Here is a 17,881-nt window from a genome sequence, read left to right on the forward strand (position 1 = left end):
CACCGGCGAAGGTGATGCCGCACAGCTGGTACTGAGAGTTCCGATTCCTGAGAGGGAAACAGAGATGGCTGATAGCCCAAGGACACCTCAAAAGGGGACATACCTGTGGCTGTACTGGTCAGGGAGTTGTGGGTACTCCACCCAAGGTAGAAACCGAGACCAAGAGGCAGGATCGTTACAGACAACACAGCGAAGGGCCGCCTCCAATTCCTGGTTAACCCTCTCAGTCTGGCCATTGGTTTGAGGGTGGAACCCTGATGAAAGGCTCACTGTGGCTCCTAAGGCTCGACAAAAGGCATGCCAGACCCGGGATGTGAATTGGGGCCCCCGGTCCGTAACAATGTCCACAGGGATGCCATGAAGACGAACCACATGGTGCACCAGGAGATTGGCTGTTTCCATGGCAGAAGGCAACTTGGGCAGTGCTACAAAATGGGCAGACTTGGAAAACCGGTCAACAATGGTTAAAATAACAGAGTTACCTTCAGATGGGGGAAGCCCCGTAACAAAATCCATTGAAATGTGTGACCAGGGTCGGGACCGGCAGAGGGCACAAGTAACCAGCGGGTTGTTTGTTGCTGGACTTACCCCGATTACAAATGGTGCAGGCGGAAACGTACTGGTGTCTTGAGCCATAGAGGACCACCAGAAATGACTCTGCAATAAGGTAAGTGTTCGATGGACCCCAGGATGGCAGGCAAACTTGGAAGCATGGATCCACTGGAGGACCTCAGGACGAACACTTTCAGGGACAAACAAACGGTTCGGGGGACAGTCCGCTGGAGCGGGTTGGACCTGCTGAGCTTTCCTCACCAACTGTTCAATTTCCCAGGAGAGAGTAGCCACCACACATGAAGCCGGTAAGACACTTTCTGGTGCACTTTCCAGAGCCTCAAGTTCAAATTGACGAGAAAGTGCATCGGGTTTGCAGTTCTTGGAACCAGGTCTGTATGTTAAGACAAAGTTGAACCTTGAGAAAAACAATGACCATCTGGCATGGCGTGGAGTTAACCTTTTAGCAGACTGAATGTAAGATAGATTTTTGTGATCAGTCCAGACAATAAACGGTTGTGAGGACCCCTCCAGCCAGTGGCGCCACTCTTCCAGAGCCAGCTTAACAGCTAGCAGCTCTCTGTCCCCCACGCTGTAGTTGAGTTCAGGAGGGCTGAGTCTCCTAGAAAAAAAGCACAAGGTAGCAGCTTGTGAGCAGAGCCAGAATGCTGGGACAGAACTGCCCCTACCCCAGTGGCCGATGCATCCACTTCCACGACAAACTGTTTCTCAGGATCCGGGTGAATGAGGACTGGTGGGGAGGAAAACAGTTGTTTGAGTTCCTTGAAGGCCATTGCTGCTTCTTGGCCATGTGAAGGGCTGCTTAGTTGAGGTGAGGCGAGTCAGTGGCTGGGCAACAACGCTGTAGTTCTTAATGAACTTACGATAGAAGTTCGAAAAACCCAGGAAGCGCTGGAGTTGTTTACGAGTATTGGGTTCTGGCCACTCCACAACTGCTTTGGTTTTGGCAGGATCAGCTCTGATCTGTCCCTCCTCAATGACAAACCCCAGGAAGGTGATGGAGGAAAAATGAAAACTGCATTTCTCAGCTTTAACAAACAATTTGTTCTCCAGCAGCCTCTGGAGGACCTGACGAACATGACCAACATGCTCCTCCTTCGTCCTAGAGAAGATAAGTATGTCATCCAAATAGACGAACACAAAATGATTAAGGAAATCCCTCAGTACGTCATTAACAAAGGCCTGGAAGACAGCAGGGGCATTAGTTAGGCCAAAAGGCATCACCAAGTATTCAAAATGCCCTATGGAAGTTTTAAAAGCGGTCTTCCATTCATCTCCCTCACGTATCCTGACTAGATGGTAGGCATTACGTAAATCCAATTTGGAGAAGATGCTTGCCCCCTGCAGCAATTCGAATGCCGTGGACATAAGAGGTAATGGGTATTTGTTCCTAACCGTGATCTTATTTAATCCCCGATAGTCAATGCAAGGGCGTAATGTTCCATCTTTCTTCCCTACAAAAAAGAAGCTGGCACTCAGTGGGGATGACGAGCGGCGGATGACACCAGCAGCCACTGAGTCATTGATATAGGTCTCCATGGCTTCCTGTTCCTGCCTGGACAGACTGTACAAGCGACTGTTAGGCAGCGGAGCATCAGGCAGGAGCTCTATCGCGCAGTCATATGGTCGGTGAGGGGGGAGCGAGAGGGCTCGGGACTTACTGAAAACGGCAGCTAGGTTGTGATACTCGGGAGGAACCAATGACAGGTCGAGGGGATCTGGACTGTCACAAAAACTCCCACAATCAGGCTGAGCAGCACGAAGACAATTATCAGAACAGGACAGGCTCCAACTAACTATCCTACCTGCGACCCAATCAATATGGGGATTATGAAGTCTCAGCCATGGATGACCCAGCACCATGGGAAAACCGGAGGAAGGGATTACTTTAAATCTGAGAACCTCCCTGTGGTTCCCTGATGTTATCAACAGGGGGAGTGTCTGACATGTGACAGAAAACAAGAGAGAACCATTCAGACCCTTAGCAGATAATGGTGAACTGAGGGGTTCAATGGGGATGTTAAGTTTCTTAGATAAGTCTTCGTCAATAAAGTTATCCTCAGCTCCAGAATCAATTAAGGCTGTTAATGAGTGGGAAGTTGACTGGTGGCAAAGCTTAACATCAATAAGCAGGCGGCTGGTAGAGAGTTGGGGTTTGCCCGTGCTGCTCACTAGAGTCCCCACCTCTAATGAGCCTTGTCTTTTGGCCGTACAGGGCAGCTGGAAATTCTGTGCCCAGGTTTACCACAGTAGAGGCAGTCTCCTGTTTGAAGACGCCTCTGTCTTTCTGTGGCTGTCAGGTGCGTTCTACCTATTTGCATGGGTTCGTCGTCAGGGGGCGCTGGAGCCTGTGACTGGGCTGGCGGGAAAACAGGGGTGGCGCTGTTGCGCTCCACCGCAGGTGGAAACAGCCGAGGAAGCGCTGAGGCAGACTGGCCGGGTCGCTCCCGGCGTCGCTCACGAAGCCTGTTGTCCAACGGATAGACATTGTGATTAGTGAGTTCAAGTCTTTGGCCTCATCACTGACGGACAAACCGTCTTTTAAGGCCTCAGTTAAGGCTTGATAATATACTCCTTTGAGCGCCTCATCGTTCCATTTAGTGTCAGCAGCCAGTGTGCGAAACTCCAGAGAACTCGGCTGCACTACGGGAGCCTTGGCGCAGCTTCAGCAAGCGTTTTGAGGCATCCCCAACATGATCCGGGTGATCAAACACCGTGCTGAGTTCTTCTTCAGTGAACTGTTTAAAGGTAAGGGAGGTTAACGGTGTGGTGGAGTCAAACGCTAGCGCCCAGGCTAAAGCCTGATCCCTCAGGAGTCCCATGACATAATATATTTTGGATAAATCGGAGGCAAAGGCCATTGGTTGCTGATTAAAAACCATCCGACATTGTAACAGAAAACCCCGACATTTTGACAGTTCACCTGAGAATGGCGGGATCGGGAACATACGGACCCCGTGAACTTGCCGGAGTGGGGAGCGCAGGAGGATCGGCCGGTAAGGAGGCGGGTGGAGGAGCAGCTGCAGCTGACGCGCCTGACGGTCCTGGACTTGAGGAAAGCGCAGAGGTTAGTTTTTCTACCTGTGAGGCCAGCTGAACGATTTCCTGATGGAGAGATTGGCTGGCCGCTTCTAGTCCAGCGAGCCGATGAACGCTTTGCCCAAGCACGACTCCTTGTCGGCTTATGATGTCCCTCAGGGCGGCAGGGGGTTGCTGTTCAGTCTGGTCCATGTGTTTAATTGGTCAGATTGTTCTGTCACGCCCAGGCACGGATGGACACAGGGACTGAACAGTGAATACCAAACCAGACGTTTATTGGGAAATTGCTTATTCTTGGTCAGACAGGCCAGGGTCAGAACCGGGAATCCAAATCGGGATCAGGCAGTCTCAGGGTCAGACAGACAGGGGGTTGAAGCCAGGAGGTCCTTATCCAGCGGGGAGAGTCAGGGATCGGGGACAGGAGAGGAATCGCTGAGGGTTTCACAACAATCTGACGCCGTGCAGGAGGAGTTCCGTCCTAATATGGCAGCAGCTGAGGATCAGGCGGATGCCGATCAGGTGCGAGTGGTCACAGCTCAGCGGCAGCTGTGACAAATACTCAGAAAACAGAACCCCAAACTTTACGCCAAACATGCAGAATGGTCAGACAAAAAAACAAGCAAACACACAAATTGCTTTGAAAGCTTTTTTTTTTTGTCTCTGTGCTGTAACAGTTTATTGAAAACTGCAAACGTTAAAGATGAACAACCTTGAGGCCGGGTGACTTCAGAAACTTTCTCATGATACCAACAGGAATGTGGGTTCGACTTCTGTCTTTTGTGGTTCTGATTATTCTTTTGTCTTCCGAATAAAAACGCTCCTCCAGCTCATTGTGTGGGAGCGGTTCAGAGAAATGCCGCATTTCTCTGAATTGTAACATCTTGTGATATGAGATATAATAAGATATAAATAATAATGACAGTGAATGTTTGATGATTTTGACCATGACATTCATTAAAATGTAATGTTAATGATTTTTTTTTTAATTGTTGACTGTAAAGTGTCTTTTATGACCTTATATTGTTGTATTTTTATGACTTTGAGCGGCCTTGTTGCTGACATGTGCTGTGCAAATACACCTGGCTGATTGATTTATTGATTGATACGTCCTAGTAAAAGTCTTTATTGCAAAGTGCTGCCCTGTTGACGTCTGATGATCTGACAAGCTTCGTTCTTAAATCTTAAAATTCCGTTTTAAACTCTTAACATTGGTTGTTTCTGGAGAGACAGAGAGCTTGAATTTTTTTGTCAAGTTACACACAGTCATGATTTAGTGACCGCTTTGACAAATATGTAAAAAAAAACACATTTTCTCTGAAATGTAATAAGGAGCAAGAAGGAAGAGGTATGTAAAAGATCAGAGCAGAAGGTAAATACAGCAAAAACAAACCTGTATGAAATACAAGTACGTGAAGTTTATTCATAAAGCACTTTTCACTGACATAAAATCACAAAGAAACCAAGCATTAAATCATAAAAAGCATAAAACCAACACATGAAACAGTAAAATCAAGACATTAAAGCCTGGAAAAAGTGTTTAAACGTGTTCTTGGAACAACCAAGAGATTCAACACTTGAGAACGAAGCCCAAACACAGCAGAGTATTTCCTTAAAAGCTGAGAAAGATACACAGGAGCCTGCATGCTCTGTATGTCAGCATAAATCATTTAAACAAACTCTAAAATCAACAGGCATTGACAGTACATTAACATTCACTTTGTTTCAGCTGCTGGAAACACATTAACACTTTAACACTGGACAGTATTGATATTGCGTTTCAGCTCCCTGGTTATATTTTCTTGGCTCATACTTTTTCTATAAAACTGTTGAGTAATGGAGAGTGACTACTGTTGGGCTGATTTGATAAATGTGCTAAGCCAAGCAGCACGCCCTGCATCCAGACCACAAAGTTGTTTAACACAGCATGAGTTGTGTGATGTTGTTGAGTTGGAAAGAATCGACAGAGGAAATGTGGATACGATGATTTTAATATGAAATGGCAGGAACACAAACAGCCACTCCAGCTACTGATTTCAGCTAACACATTCTGATAAGTTGGCCTACTAGGAACCGGTATGTCGGTATTTCTTACCACTAGGGGGCAACAACCACTCTATAGCGTTCCTCCCCTTTTAGATTTCTACTGCAACTAATAAGTAGAAAAGAAAAGGCAATATCCTGCTGCCTTCACTAAAAATTTAACAATGGAGGCTTCACTTAATGCTTTATCACCTCAAAAATCAACTAGCAGTAAACTAGTTTTTCAAATTTTCAAAGATTCAGTCTCTTTGGAGGAACTCACAGGGTATCAGCGCTCCGCTGAAGGGCTTTGGGTTGTTTTAGGGGTAGATACCGATGGTTCTTCTGTTGTCTGCCCAGGTGATTCAGCAGGCAGCCGTGATGCTGTTAGGGTTCCTCTCACACTTCCTGGAACAACACAGTCTCTGATCTCTTTGGGTCCCTCCACGAACACCGGGGAAGATATAGCTGGAGATTTCTCCACGGCTTGTTTCCATGGTAAATATGTATGGTGCAGGTTCTCTGTCCGTCTTGTGATTTGCAGGAACAGCTGTGTGACGGATCCTATTTAACTCCAAAAACTGGATGGATTCTTGTGACACCAGCTGAGGTCCATTGTCTGAAACAAGTTCTGCTGGAAGTCCATGTGAAGAGAGTGACCTTCTCAAGATTTCAGTGGTATAGTGTGATGTGATGGATGTCATCGGAAAAACTTCCAACCATTTTGAATGACCGTCAGTGACCACTAAGAAAGAGTGTTTGTCTCTTTCAGCAAAGTCAAGGTGAATTTGTTGCCACGCTCTTTCAGGCCAGTTCCACGGGTGGAGTGATGCGACATCTGGCAACTTCTGCACAGCTTGACAGATTGGACAACTTTGGACCAATTCTTGTATGTCACCATCACACCCTGGCCACCACAGGTACCTGCGGGCGAGAGCTTTCATACGACATATGCCTGGATGTTCGTGATGCAGGACTTTCAGCACTCTGTCGATAACTTGGTGGGATGACAACACGTTGTCCCCAAAGTACACATCCCTGTTCTGCTGACAGTTCATGCCTGCGAATGAAATAGAGTTTAAGTGTTGGATCCTGTACATAACTTGGCCACCCATACATGATGCAGCTTCTTCTTTTTGCATCTTCAAATGCTTGTGTTCATTTGATTGTTCCAGGATGTTTGCGGCGTTCCTTTAAAAACTGCGCAGCAAAATCGGAGCTCACGTCTCAGTTCTCTGATGTTTTGAAACAAACGAGAGATTTCACTTTGACATTAAGTGGACCTGCTGGTGACAAAGATGTTCGCAAGAAATTGAACATCTTGCTTGAGTCTGTTTCTCTGCTGTGGGGAAAAGCTGGTTTCCTGCCACAGCTCACTGTAGGAGCAGCATTCAATCTGCAGAAACCACCCAACATTCAGCTGTCTTGTTGTTAGAAAGCAACAAGACATGTAGCCACCTGGCAGTTAACTGATGTTCAGAAACGTGTCAGGACTTGAACTCTGCTCACTGCTGTGAAAAATCAGAAATGGAAGTAAATGCTAGGTTGACATCTAGGAATCGACAGATAAGAATATCAGATAGAGGCAGAGAATAATGTTCCCTCTAATTGTTCATGTGTCTTCATGTGTCTGGGCGTACACACAAGCTTCCTGGGCACACTGAGGACCACTGTGAGCATCATCAGTGAGCTCGGCGTGGCCACGCACAAATATTATAAATCTGGGATCATGGAAAGTTACATGGCTTATTAAAAGCATCAAATTACATCATCAATTTTCATTTGTTTGCTTTTAGTTTAAGTGATTTGCCCAATTAAAATGAAAAAAAAAAAAACGAAGAAAAGAAAACATTGCTGTTCATGAAATGCATACTATGCATTTCATGTCTGCCCTTCTCACTTCTCCAGTGGTTGTACACTTAGCCCAGGTTGATGGCTCAGTGTGCTTCTTGCTTTATGTACTTGAATTCAGCATATTGACTGTTAATGGCCTCAGTGAATGTCTCAGACAACAGGGAACAGAGGTTGAGGTGCCAGAGATACCATCATGGGAGGACAAGCCCCTACATGGGATGTACCACCAGCAAATAACCCAAGTGGCTGATATCAGTAAATCCTACCAATGGCTGGAAAAAGCTGCACTCAAGGACAGCACAGAGGCCCTCATCCTGGCCGCCCAGGAACAGGCCCTAAACACCAGAGCAATAGAGGCCCAGATCTACCACACCAGACAAGACCCAAGGTGTAGTTTGTGCAAGGAGGCCCCTGAGACAGTCCAGCACATCACAGCAGGGTGCAAGATACTGGCAGGGAAAGTGTACATGGAACGACATAACCAAGTGGCAGGCATAGTGTACAGAAACATCTGTGAAGAATATGGACTGGAAACCCCGAGATCAAAGTGGGAAACACCCCCAAAGGTGTTGGAGAACGCCAGAGCTAAGATCCTGTGGGACTTCCAGATCCAGACATACAGAATGGTAATGGCGAACCAACCAGACATTGTCGTAGTGGACAAACAACAGAGGAAAGCCGTTGTGGTAGATGTAGCAATACCAAGTGATTGCAACATCAGGAAAAAGGAGCACGAGAAACTGGAGAAATACCAGGGCCTCAGGGAAGAACTGGAGAGGGCCTGGAAGGTGAAGACCACAGTGGTGCCTGTGGTCATCGGGGCCCTCGGGCAGTAACCCCCAAACTGGAGCAGTGGCTACAACAGATCCCAGGAACAACATCAGACATCTCAGTCCAGAAATGTGCAGTCCTTGGCACAGCCAAGATACTGCAGGATCCTCAAGCTCCCAGGCGTCTGGTAGAGGACCCGAGCTCAGAGGATAAGAACCACCTGCGGTGGGTGAGAAGGGAATTTTTTATATATATATAGGCTATATGTAGTTTTCACATATTTGTTAAAACTGTCATGTTGGGACAGTATGTTATGAGAGATAATTTGTGAAAAATCTGTTTCATGTGCTGCTCATCCTTCCTCCCCTTTGCCTGTGCTATGCTGCAGCTAGCATAGCCGGTTGTAAATGCTTATGCTGGTTAGCATAAGCATTTCAATGGCGGCAGATTTTCCAGTAATGATATGTTGTTTTTCCACCATTAGCACATTTAGCAGTGACTGAATGAGGTTAATTGACAGCGCTAAGACCCTCCTACTGGTTCTGATTGGTTGTTTTGGCTGGAATGTTGCATTACTTTAGCCAATAATAGTAATTCAGGAGGCATGTGGAGGAGATTGACTGTTTTCACAGATTATCTGTCTCAGAAACTGTCACATCATGACAGCTTTAACAAATATGGAGAAAACATATTTTTTACTAAAGTTATATACTGCAGTTTTAATAAAATACAACTACATAGCATTTTTTGAAAAGTCTGGAGAGCTCTATGTGTATTTTGCACGTTGCTTTTGACTGAGAGACATTTCAGTAATCTAAAACTAATAAAAAAATTTTTAAGTAACCTACTTGCATACTGTATGAAGACTGTTGCATGTAAAATGAGCAGTAAATATTGTGCAAGTATCAGTATTGGACCAAAGAAAGCAAGTCATTTGCAAGCCTTTAAAATTGTGACACTTTTTATGGACCAAATAGACTAAAAAAAAGACTCAAAACATTGTTACAGCAGCTGCATGGGGGCCCCAATCTTATTTTCTGTCCTGGGGCCCAAGATTCCTGGCGGCGGCCCTGCCTGTTGCTACTGAAAATAAATGTATCAAATTCGAGCCCAAAACAAACTGATGATTAGATCTTCATTACATCTCAAAACTGCTAAATCTGCCACAGCATGTGAGGGCTGTTGTTGAAGAATTAAAATTTGTTAAGTTTGGTGAGTTTTTGAATATGATAAAGCCTCCAAAAAGCCTTTTTATTTGGAGGGAGAATTGTAATAATAAGAAACAGTATAAAAACAATAGGCCTTCACAGCTCTTTGCTGCTCGGGCCTAAAAATATTTTTAAAGGGTTAGTAGAGGAGCCACGTTGTCATGACTTCCTGAAAGTTTCAGAAAGAGCAAGAGTTTTTAAAGAGACAGAGGCCCAGTGCCAAATCAGGATGGAAAACACAAACATTACAAGCCACAAACAGTAACAGTGAATCGTGATTGTAGCTAATGGTGTCCAGGATTTTTACCTAATGGTGATTTTCACCATATCAGGAAACCTGCTGATATGCTTCTTTTAGGTCTTTATTTCCTTTGAAATGGATTTATTGTAGAAGTGGTCTAATGTCTGAGGTTTTTAATGGGCCCGGTTTAGGATCATGCAGCAGCCAGAGTCTTCTGAGGAACTATAAAATCCATCTTAATACCGTAGTGGCTCATCTCTGCGGATACAGTAACGCAAACATCCAGTTTCAAATAAATAACAGCCGAGATGAAAAGCCGCCTCTGAGGTGCAGTAACCAGAGGCTGCGGTTTGTGTGCGGAGAGAAGTGGTCCGTGAAGATAGACTGAAGATGTTTCAGCTGGCAGCAGCATGAGGCCGACTGGGTCCAGGAAACGGCGCAGGTAGAAAGGGTTGTTTGGAACCGCACTTGTTAATGTTTCACACCTACTGCCCGACACGAGCGCTGCGAAGCTCAATGGAGCGTTCAGAACACGTCCAACAGGCACTCAGGCCTCAAAGGCGTTTTGAAGTTTCCCACAACAATTAAAAGAAGCGGAGCGGAAAATGAGTATAATTTTCTACATTACCGTACTTTGCAGAAGTATTTGCAATTTAGCATCGTTTTTCTCCATTTCTTTCTGTGATAAACAGTTGAGTTGCATGTTAGATTTCAATCAATCAATCAATCAATCAATCAATCAAGTTCAGTTGTGTCGCACATTTCAGCAACAAGGCGGTTCAACGAGATTTGTGTCGTAAAAACACAAGAACAAGGAATCATAATGCAGAGAGGAACCAGTGACGATCATTACATTTTGACAAGAGCCATCATCAAGGCCACCTGCACACGTCAAATATGTTGGTCAATGTTCCATTTATTATGGTTCAGAGCCATGATTTAGCTCTGAACTTTGACTGGGCCATTTCTAAACATGAATATGCCTCCATCTAAACCGGTCTGCTGTAGCTCTGGCTTTACGTTAAGGTTTGTTTTTGTTTGTTTTTGTGTTTTGCATTCTCCAACAGGCTTTCTTCCAGGATGTGACCTGTACTCAGGTCCATTCATCTCCTCATCATATTCTCTTGGCTGAAGACAATCATGACCCCAGTATGATGATGGTTCAACACAATAATAAAAAAAAAAAAATATATTGAAACTGGACAAGAACTGATGCAACCTCTAGAAAAGAGAAAAATAATTTCAACATAGAGATGAGAATTAGCAATACATTATGTCTTCAAGCTTATAATCCAATTTAAATAGTTACTGTGCCGTTTGGTGTGAACCGCAGGAAGTGAAGGAGAGTTGTCTCGAGGGGTTAAAGGTGAAGGCTACAGGGTCATCTCCAACCAGCTTTGATGCTGTAGTCAAAACTGATCACAAACTGAAGACAGAGATAAGATGAATGATAATCGAAAGCACCCAGAATGCACGCACGCACGCACACACACACACACACACACACACACACACACACACACACACACACACACACGCACACACACCCTATAAATTACTCATGCAATTGGACCAAAGTAACCAAGCAAACTCCACTGTGAATAATTTGGATACATGCTCGCAAAAACATCTCAAAGGAAGTGGCTTGTTATGGAAGTCCACCCTTCATGTATAACCATGGACACCGCAACTATAAAGATAGCACCTTGCCCTTAATCTAACAACATGACCTCACCACCATGTGAGTCAGTTTCATGGAAGTGTATCAGTTGTGGTAATCTTTAACCTGTTCATAAGCATGTAATCTGGACTGAGAGGGCGGTTCCACTGGCAACAGCGTTGCAAGTGTTAAACGCGTGGAAAATGTTTGGACTTCATCGGAATTTATTTATTATGCAAAAACTGCAATAGAAGCACTTTTTTACGCATCTCATGAGTCATGCGATCAGCAACAGGATGTTGCCACTGGCGCAAACCACAAAAAAGTCAACAGGAAGTTGTTGGAGGATTGTGGCTAATTATGGTTTTTCATTGTTAGCGGAATAGAGACAAAATTTTGTGCTAATTTCTAACATAAAACTATTTCCCATCTACACGCATTTAGGAAGTTATGTTTCCTCTGGGGATTGTTAAGAATTAAAAAGAGAAATAACTTGATTTAGCTCGTTAATTAATTCTTTGTCCCGAATTCTTGTGTCTGTGTAAGTGTGCAGAGAGAAAAGAGCAATCATATGACGTCAGATCTCCAAATGTCCAGTTTGTTGACTTGCGTAGTTCAGGCGACGTTGTGAAGAGTCAGACTTTGAACGCCTCATATGTCGGTTAATGTTTGACCCGTTCAGGTGAATAAGTTTCTCTTTTTAATTTGTTTCTGTTTAATATTTAATGTCTCCACTCAGAGGTTCTGTTTCTGGGCTCATGTTTCTCCACATCCTCCCTGTCATGGTTTTCTCGTCACGCTGGAGAAGTGAGTCTTGGCCAAAGGACTTTATAACACAACAATTTTTCCTCATAATTATGTTTTCTTTGATTATGACCACTTATGAAGTGAAGCATTCATGAGCGAGCCATGAATGCTTCACTTCAGAGAATCCATTAAAGCCTGTTGAGTGAAAGGTCAGTGTTATTTTAGACACGCTTTATTGCCTGTTATAATCATAAGTTATTTTAATCAGCTCCTTGAAATGTTTTCTGCTTGGACTAATTTCTTGGACTTGATATTATTGACATAAAATTTGGTGTAACTTGTCTTTTTGACAGGTTTAAAAAGACAAAAGACAAGACATAACCTAGACATGAAATCATAAAAGTTAGAGAAAACACTTCTACACCACGTCCTCATTGAGTCCTGTACGGTTTACAGTATTTTTTGTATTTATTTATAAAGTAACAGTGTTTTAAAGTCTACAGTACTGGGTGATGTGTTCTGTCTTCCTGGTTTTAGTCAGACCACCAGCAGCAGCGTTCTGGACTCTGAACTGTGGTCATCTGACAGATTTTTTTTTTAGGCAGACCGGTGAAGACACTATTGGAGTTATCAATGTGACTAGAGATAATCACATGGATGAATTTCTCTAGATCTTGCTGGAACATTAGTCCTTTGCTTGAAAGCCAACTCAAGACAGGCGTAGAGAGGCATCCAGGGCGTAATAAGACTGATGAATACCTTTTTCCACCGAATGCCATCACAAATGCTAAAAGCCAAGAGCCACGGGATTCATTTGGCACCCACTCCATAAAAAATCGGGGTTGGATGATGTACACAGGAATTAGAACATATTAAAGTCAACAGGGCCTCCCGGACTGCCGGCAACTCCCTGCGACTGCGGCTGTCCAACCCAGATGGACCTGGAGTCTACTGGGTTCAGTCACGCAGCGCTCTAGACTTCTTGTGGGTCACAGCGGCAAAGTAAAACGCTCCCACTTTGAAAATGCAAACCTGGCTTTCACTTGCAACCAGAGACGCCATCACCCTTCACGTGAATCTGCAGACGCAGCGTTGAGTCAGCGCTTGAGAGTCGAGTTAAAGAAAACATGAGGAGACTCTGGAGTCCTATTCAGGCATTGAAGTATATCACTTGTACTTGGAAGGAGGGTTTTTGGGAAATTGTTGTTGGCAGTTTCGCACATTTCAATATGTGCGAAACCACCGACTTTTGAATGACAAACTCAACTTTGGATGAACTGTGACGTCTCTTGCGAAGGCAGCTGTGCATCATTCCAGGAAACCATTACTTGCAAAAAAGTGTGTTGATGCTGCATACAATGCATACACTGCAGCAACTGATGGTGAAATCACACCAGTAATGTCTGAGCATTGCTGGTGTGATGGTCAGAAATCTTCTTGAAAAAAACAAGCAAAAAAAAAAACTCAGAAATTTCTGAGCTCCAAAAGTAAAAAATATTCTGGATAAACAAAAACGAGAAAGGAAAAAAAAACAAAGACACATATATATATATATATATATATATATATATATATATATATATAGAGAGAGAGAGAGAGAGAGAGAGAGAGAGAGAGAGAGAGAGAGAGAGAGAGAGAGAGAGAGAGAGAGAGAGAGTTACAAACATAAAAAGAAAAAAATCTTGAAAATTTCTGAGATTAATTAAAAAACATTTTCAAACTCAAATTTTAAAGAATTTCTGAGGTGTTTTTTTGTTTTTGTTTTGTCGCCAGAAATCTACTCCTTTTTAATTATTATTTTCTGCAATGGCCCTGACGTAATTGGCGTAGCATATTTTTCTTAATCGTTCACAGAAATACACCAGGCTCGTTTCCATGTGCCTCAGATAAGGCGAAGTTACGACGTCAGGCAAACTGCTCCACATGATGCAGCTGAAATGGCAGAGTGTGGAAAATCCCAGAACAATTTGGGCCTGGACCCCAAAACGCTTCAGCAAAATAACCAACATGTGACGTTTGAGAAATAGTAGAAAATAACTGACAACAGCTGCTCTAAGAGACACTACCCCATCTCAGTAATAAGGAAACCAAAACATCAGTCGTTTTTCTAAAAGCACAAAGGGAGACGGTGGAGTTGAGCCGGCTGGTGTGTGTGTGTGTGTGTGTGGGGGGGGGGGGGGGGGGGGGGGGGGGGGGGGGGGGGGGGGGGGGGGGGGGGGGGGACTTTACTTAAGTATATTTTGGAGTACTTCATACTTTCCTAGAGTAATACAATTTTTGACAACTTTCACTTTTACTTCACTACATTTCCGAACTTAATTTCATACTTTTACTCTGATACATTTTCAATGTGTGGTTTAGTTACTCGTTACAAAAAAGTGAGAGAGAAACGCAAATGTTTTGACCAACCTACTGACCGACTGCAACAAAGCCTGGTTGCCTGGGCTTGTTCATCACCACCAATAGGATACACAGGTTTCACCTCCCCATCTACGTCAGAAAGTCCAGCAAACAGTCTGATTGGTTAGTTCTCCGTTTGTGTAGGTTTGTGCCGTTAAAATGTTCATTTCCGAGATATTAAAATGATTTTTTAGGCCATCCAGAGTTCACCATCCCCGCATTTTGCTCCAAAACAAACCAAAGTGGGCTGGTTTGTTAATGCTCCGTTTGTGCAGGTTTGTGCCGTTAAAACAAACGCAGCAAAGTTGTTTTCAATTTGGATTTTGGCTTTTCCGATATCCGGTGTGAGCGGCGCCTAACTCAAGGTTGTCGGAGTTTCACTCAGGGAGAGTCAACAAATTTCACATCCAAACTCTCCTGAGAAACTAATGGAAATAGATTTCTTGCCTTGTGACCAACTGACACAAAATTCATGACACAAAATATTGAGTATGAAGTAGTCATACTCAATATTTTCAGTAATTATAATCTTAAAAAGTATATATTTTGGATGGCCTAAAAAATCATTTTTAATATCTCGGAAACCAAAGCTGCACAAACCAACATTTTAACGGCACAAATGGAGCACAAACGGAGCACTAACCAATCAGACTATTTGCTGGATTATTTGAGTAGGTGGGGTGTCAGCTTCACAGAGGTCTGTTTCGCTTCTCCCATTAAACACCAAGTTAACTAAAAGCTCTCCCTCTTCAGATGTCAATAAGCTGCATTTTCCTCCCAATTCTTTTTTTCTTTTGCATAATGACCAGTTGGTGCACCTATAGTGTGTGAAGTAGAGTGATTGTAACGGGTTTTTTTCTTCATGTTGGCTGCATTTTCTGTACTGACTATTTATTTTTCTCATTTTCAGCACTGACCTTACTGAAAGGGAAAACTTGAGGCTTATAGAAACTTTGTATTTTCTGTCCTGGAGGGTTTGCTAAGAAGCTGGTTCAGTTGTAAAGCAGGTTAAGTTAACCTAAAGCAGGTCAAGTTAACCTAAAGCAGGTCAAGTTAACCTTTTGGTGTAGGTAAAGCACCTACTTTTCTTAACTAAATGATGCTGTAGGTTTATCTATTAGTAGGTTTTATTTTGCCTGCACTTGGTTGTGTACATTATTTTAAGTGTATTTGCCAAGTTTACCAAAATATAAAAAATGTCATTCAAACTGCATTTGCCTTGTTTTACTTTTTACTTGTACTTTTCATTACATTACTTGAGTACATCCATTGTTACAGTAATTTCCATACTTAAGTACAAGACATTTCAGATACTTTAATACTTTAACTCAAGTAACATTTCAATCAGTGACTTTTACTTTTACCAAAGTCATATTTTGGAGTGGTACCTATACTTTTACTTGACTCCGAGATTTCAGTACTTTGTACAACACTGCGTGTGTGTATGCGTGTGTGTGTGTGTGTGTTTGTGTGTGTGTGTGTGCATCTCTGTGATCTGGTCACGAGTCAAAAAGTTTTCAAAAACAGAGGCAGAATCTGCTGTGGTATTAAGTAAACATTACCAACATAATTTATCACATAAAACAGAAAAACCTTTAACAGAGGGACTGAGATCTGTTCAGGAAGTCCACGCGATTTGAACTTCAGATGTTGTGTTGAGGCTTAAAACAGCAAAATGAATGGCAACAATGTTTAATAGTCAGGTCATGGAATGCTGGTGACGGTGGTTTCCACACGTTAATAGTTAAATATGACCAGATTGCCTCAATATTTCGAATTGAGGCTGCATGGTAAAAAATATGACAGAAAATAGCAGAGAGCCACGGCATCAATAAATATTTTCTTGTGATAAAAGATCAAATGCCACATTTGACTCACACATTTGACTCACTTTCCGCAGCGGAGCGACATCTTATCGGGAAAGGTGGAGGTTCAGCATCCTTCAATTGTTTCTGCTGACCCTCCAGTTTTCACTTCTCGATCCAAGTTGCAGTTTCCTGCGGACACAGGAAACTTTTCAAATTTGAATTTGTGCCCTTTGGCTCTCTCCTTCCTCCGTCACGTCTTTAGAAAGCCGTTCTTTGGCGAGCCTTGAATGTAAACTGCAGGTGTGCCTGATTGTGGTGAAGGTCAGCAGTAAGTGACACTGGTGAAACGTGGGCATCTCAATAGCTCTGTGTTATTGAATGGACGTCCTCCTTCTTCTTGCAAAGTTTCTTTTTCTTAATTCATAAGTTGCTTGGTGCGGATGAAGTCACCATGGATTCTAATTGATAGAGAATAAAAAGTAAAGTGCTGCAGACGTGCTCAGATAGGTACTTTGAGATACATCGATGAAAGGATGTAAAGTCTTTCAGGGAGTAAAACACTCAGGCTTTGGGTAAGAGAGGACGGTTCATTTCGCCGAGATAAATAAGTGGGAGCAACACAACTTTGACCAAAATTAATGCCAGAAGACTCGTTATTGCTAAGCTCAAATAACCGACTCAACAGATGTCTCCCGACAGAGACACTCAACCTTTGTATGAACTGTTTCAGTGCTTTAAATAGAGAAACAAAAAAGAAACATACAAATATGGAAGAGAAACGTGGAGGACGTTTGTCATAGAGCTGCCCGTCATTCTGCAGATCAGAAGTCTTATTGTACAGAAACTACAAAGAACTAGAAACCACATCCAGTTCTTTTTTCAAATCCACGTGGGCCAAATTCAAACCGTGCCAGGAAGACATTTTCATAGGTGCACTTATTAACCCTCGATATCTTTTGGTTGGTTCTGGCACATTAGTTGAATCCGTGAGTAATTCCACTGGCTCTGCCAGCCAGAGATTACATGTAAGTTTATACAATGACTGAAAAAACAAGGTTCAAGCAAAGTTTCCTTCCCACTGTGGGAAACAAGCTTCCAGCCTCGTACATGTCACCCAAAGAGTTCTTTTGGCGATAGTCCACAAACATTTCATACTACATGACTAGAAGATGTGACCAAATTGTAAAATTGTAATATTTTCCCTGTGGAGAAAAATAAAATAAATGTGAAGACATCCTGCCAGAATGTGTTTACGTTGCATAAGCTGTTCTTCTCTGTGGAGGAAATGCTTCTGATCTGTATTCTGCGAGGAAACGTTAACAGAGCGGGGATTTCAGCCTTTCCTTTTCATTTTCAGAATTCTCAGAATTGGTTTTCTAACTTAGCATTTCTACATTGTACTGCTGTAATTCAGAGGATTTGATTAGAATGGATTCAGTGGATTACTTAGAGAGGGGCTTTTTTTGTTTGTTTGTTTTTCCACAGAAGTGAATGATGATGTTAATAACTTATTGTTTATGTCAATGTGTAAACCTCCTGTGGGTTACACAGTGTTCTAGTA

The sequence above is a fragment of the Poeciliopsis prolifica genome, unplaced genomic scaffold (genome assembly GCF_027474105.1).
Source record: "Poeciliopsis prolifica strain line A6 unplaced genomic scaffold, Auburn_PproV2 SCAFFOLD010, whole genome shotgun sequence".
In the NCBI taxonomy this organism is placed as follows: domain Eukaryota; kingdom Metazoa; phylum Chordata; class Actinopteri; order Cyprinodontiformes; family Poeciliidae; genus Poeciliopsis; species Poeciliopsis prolifica.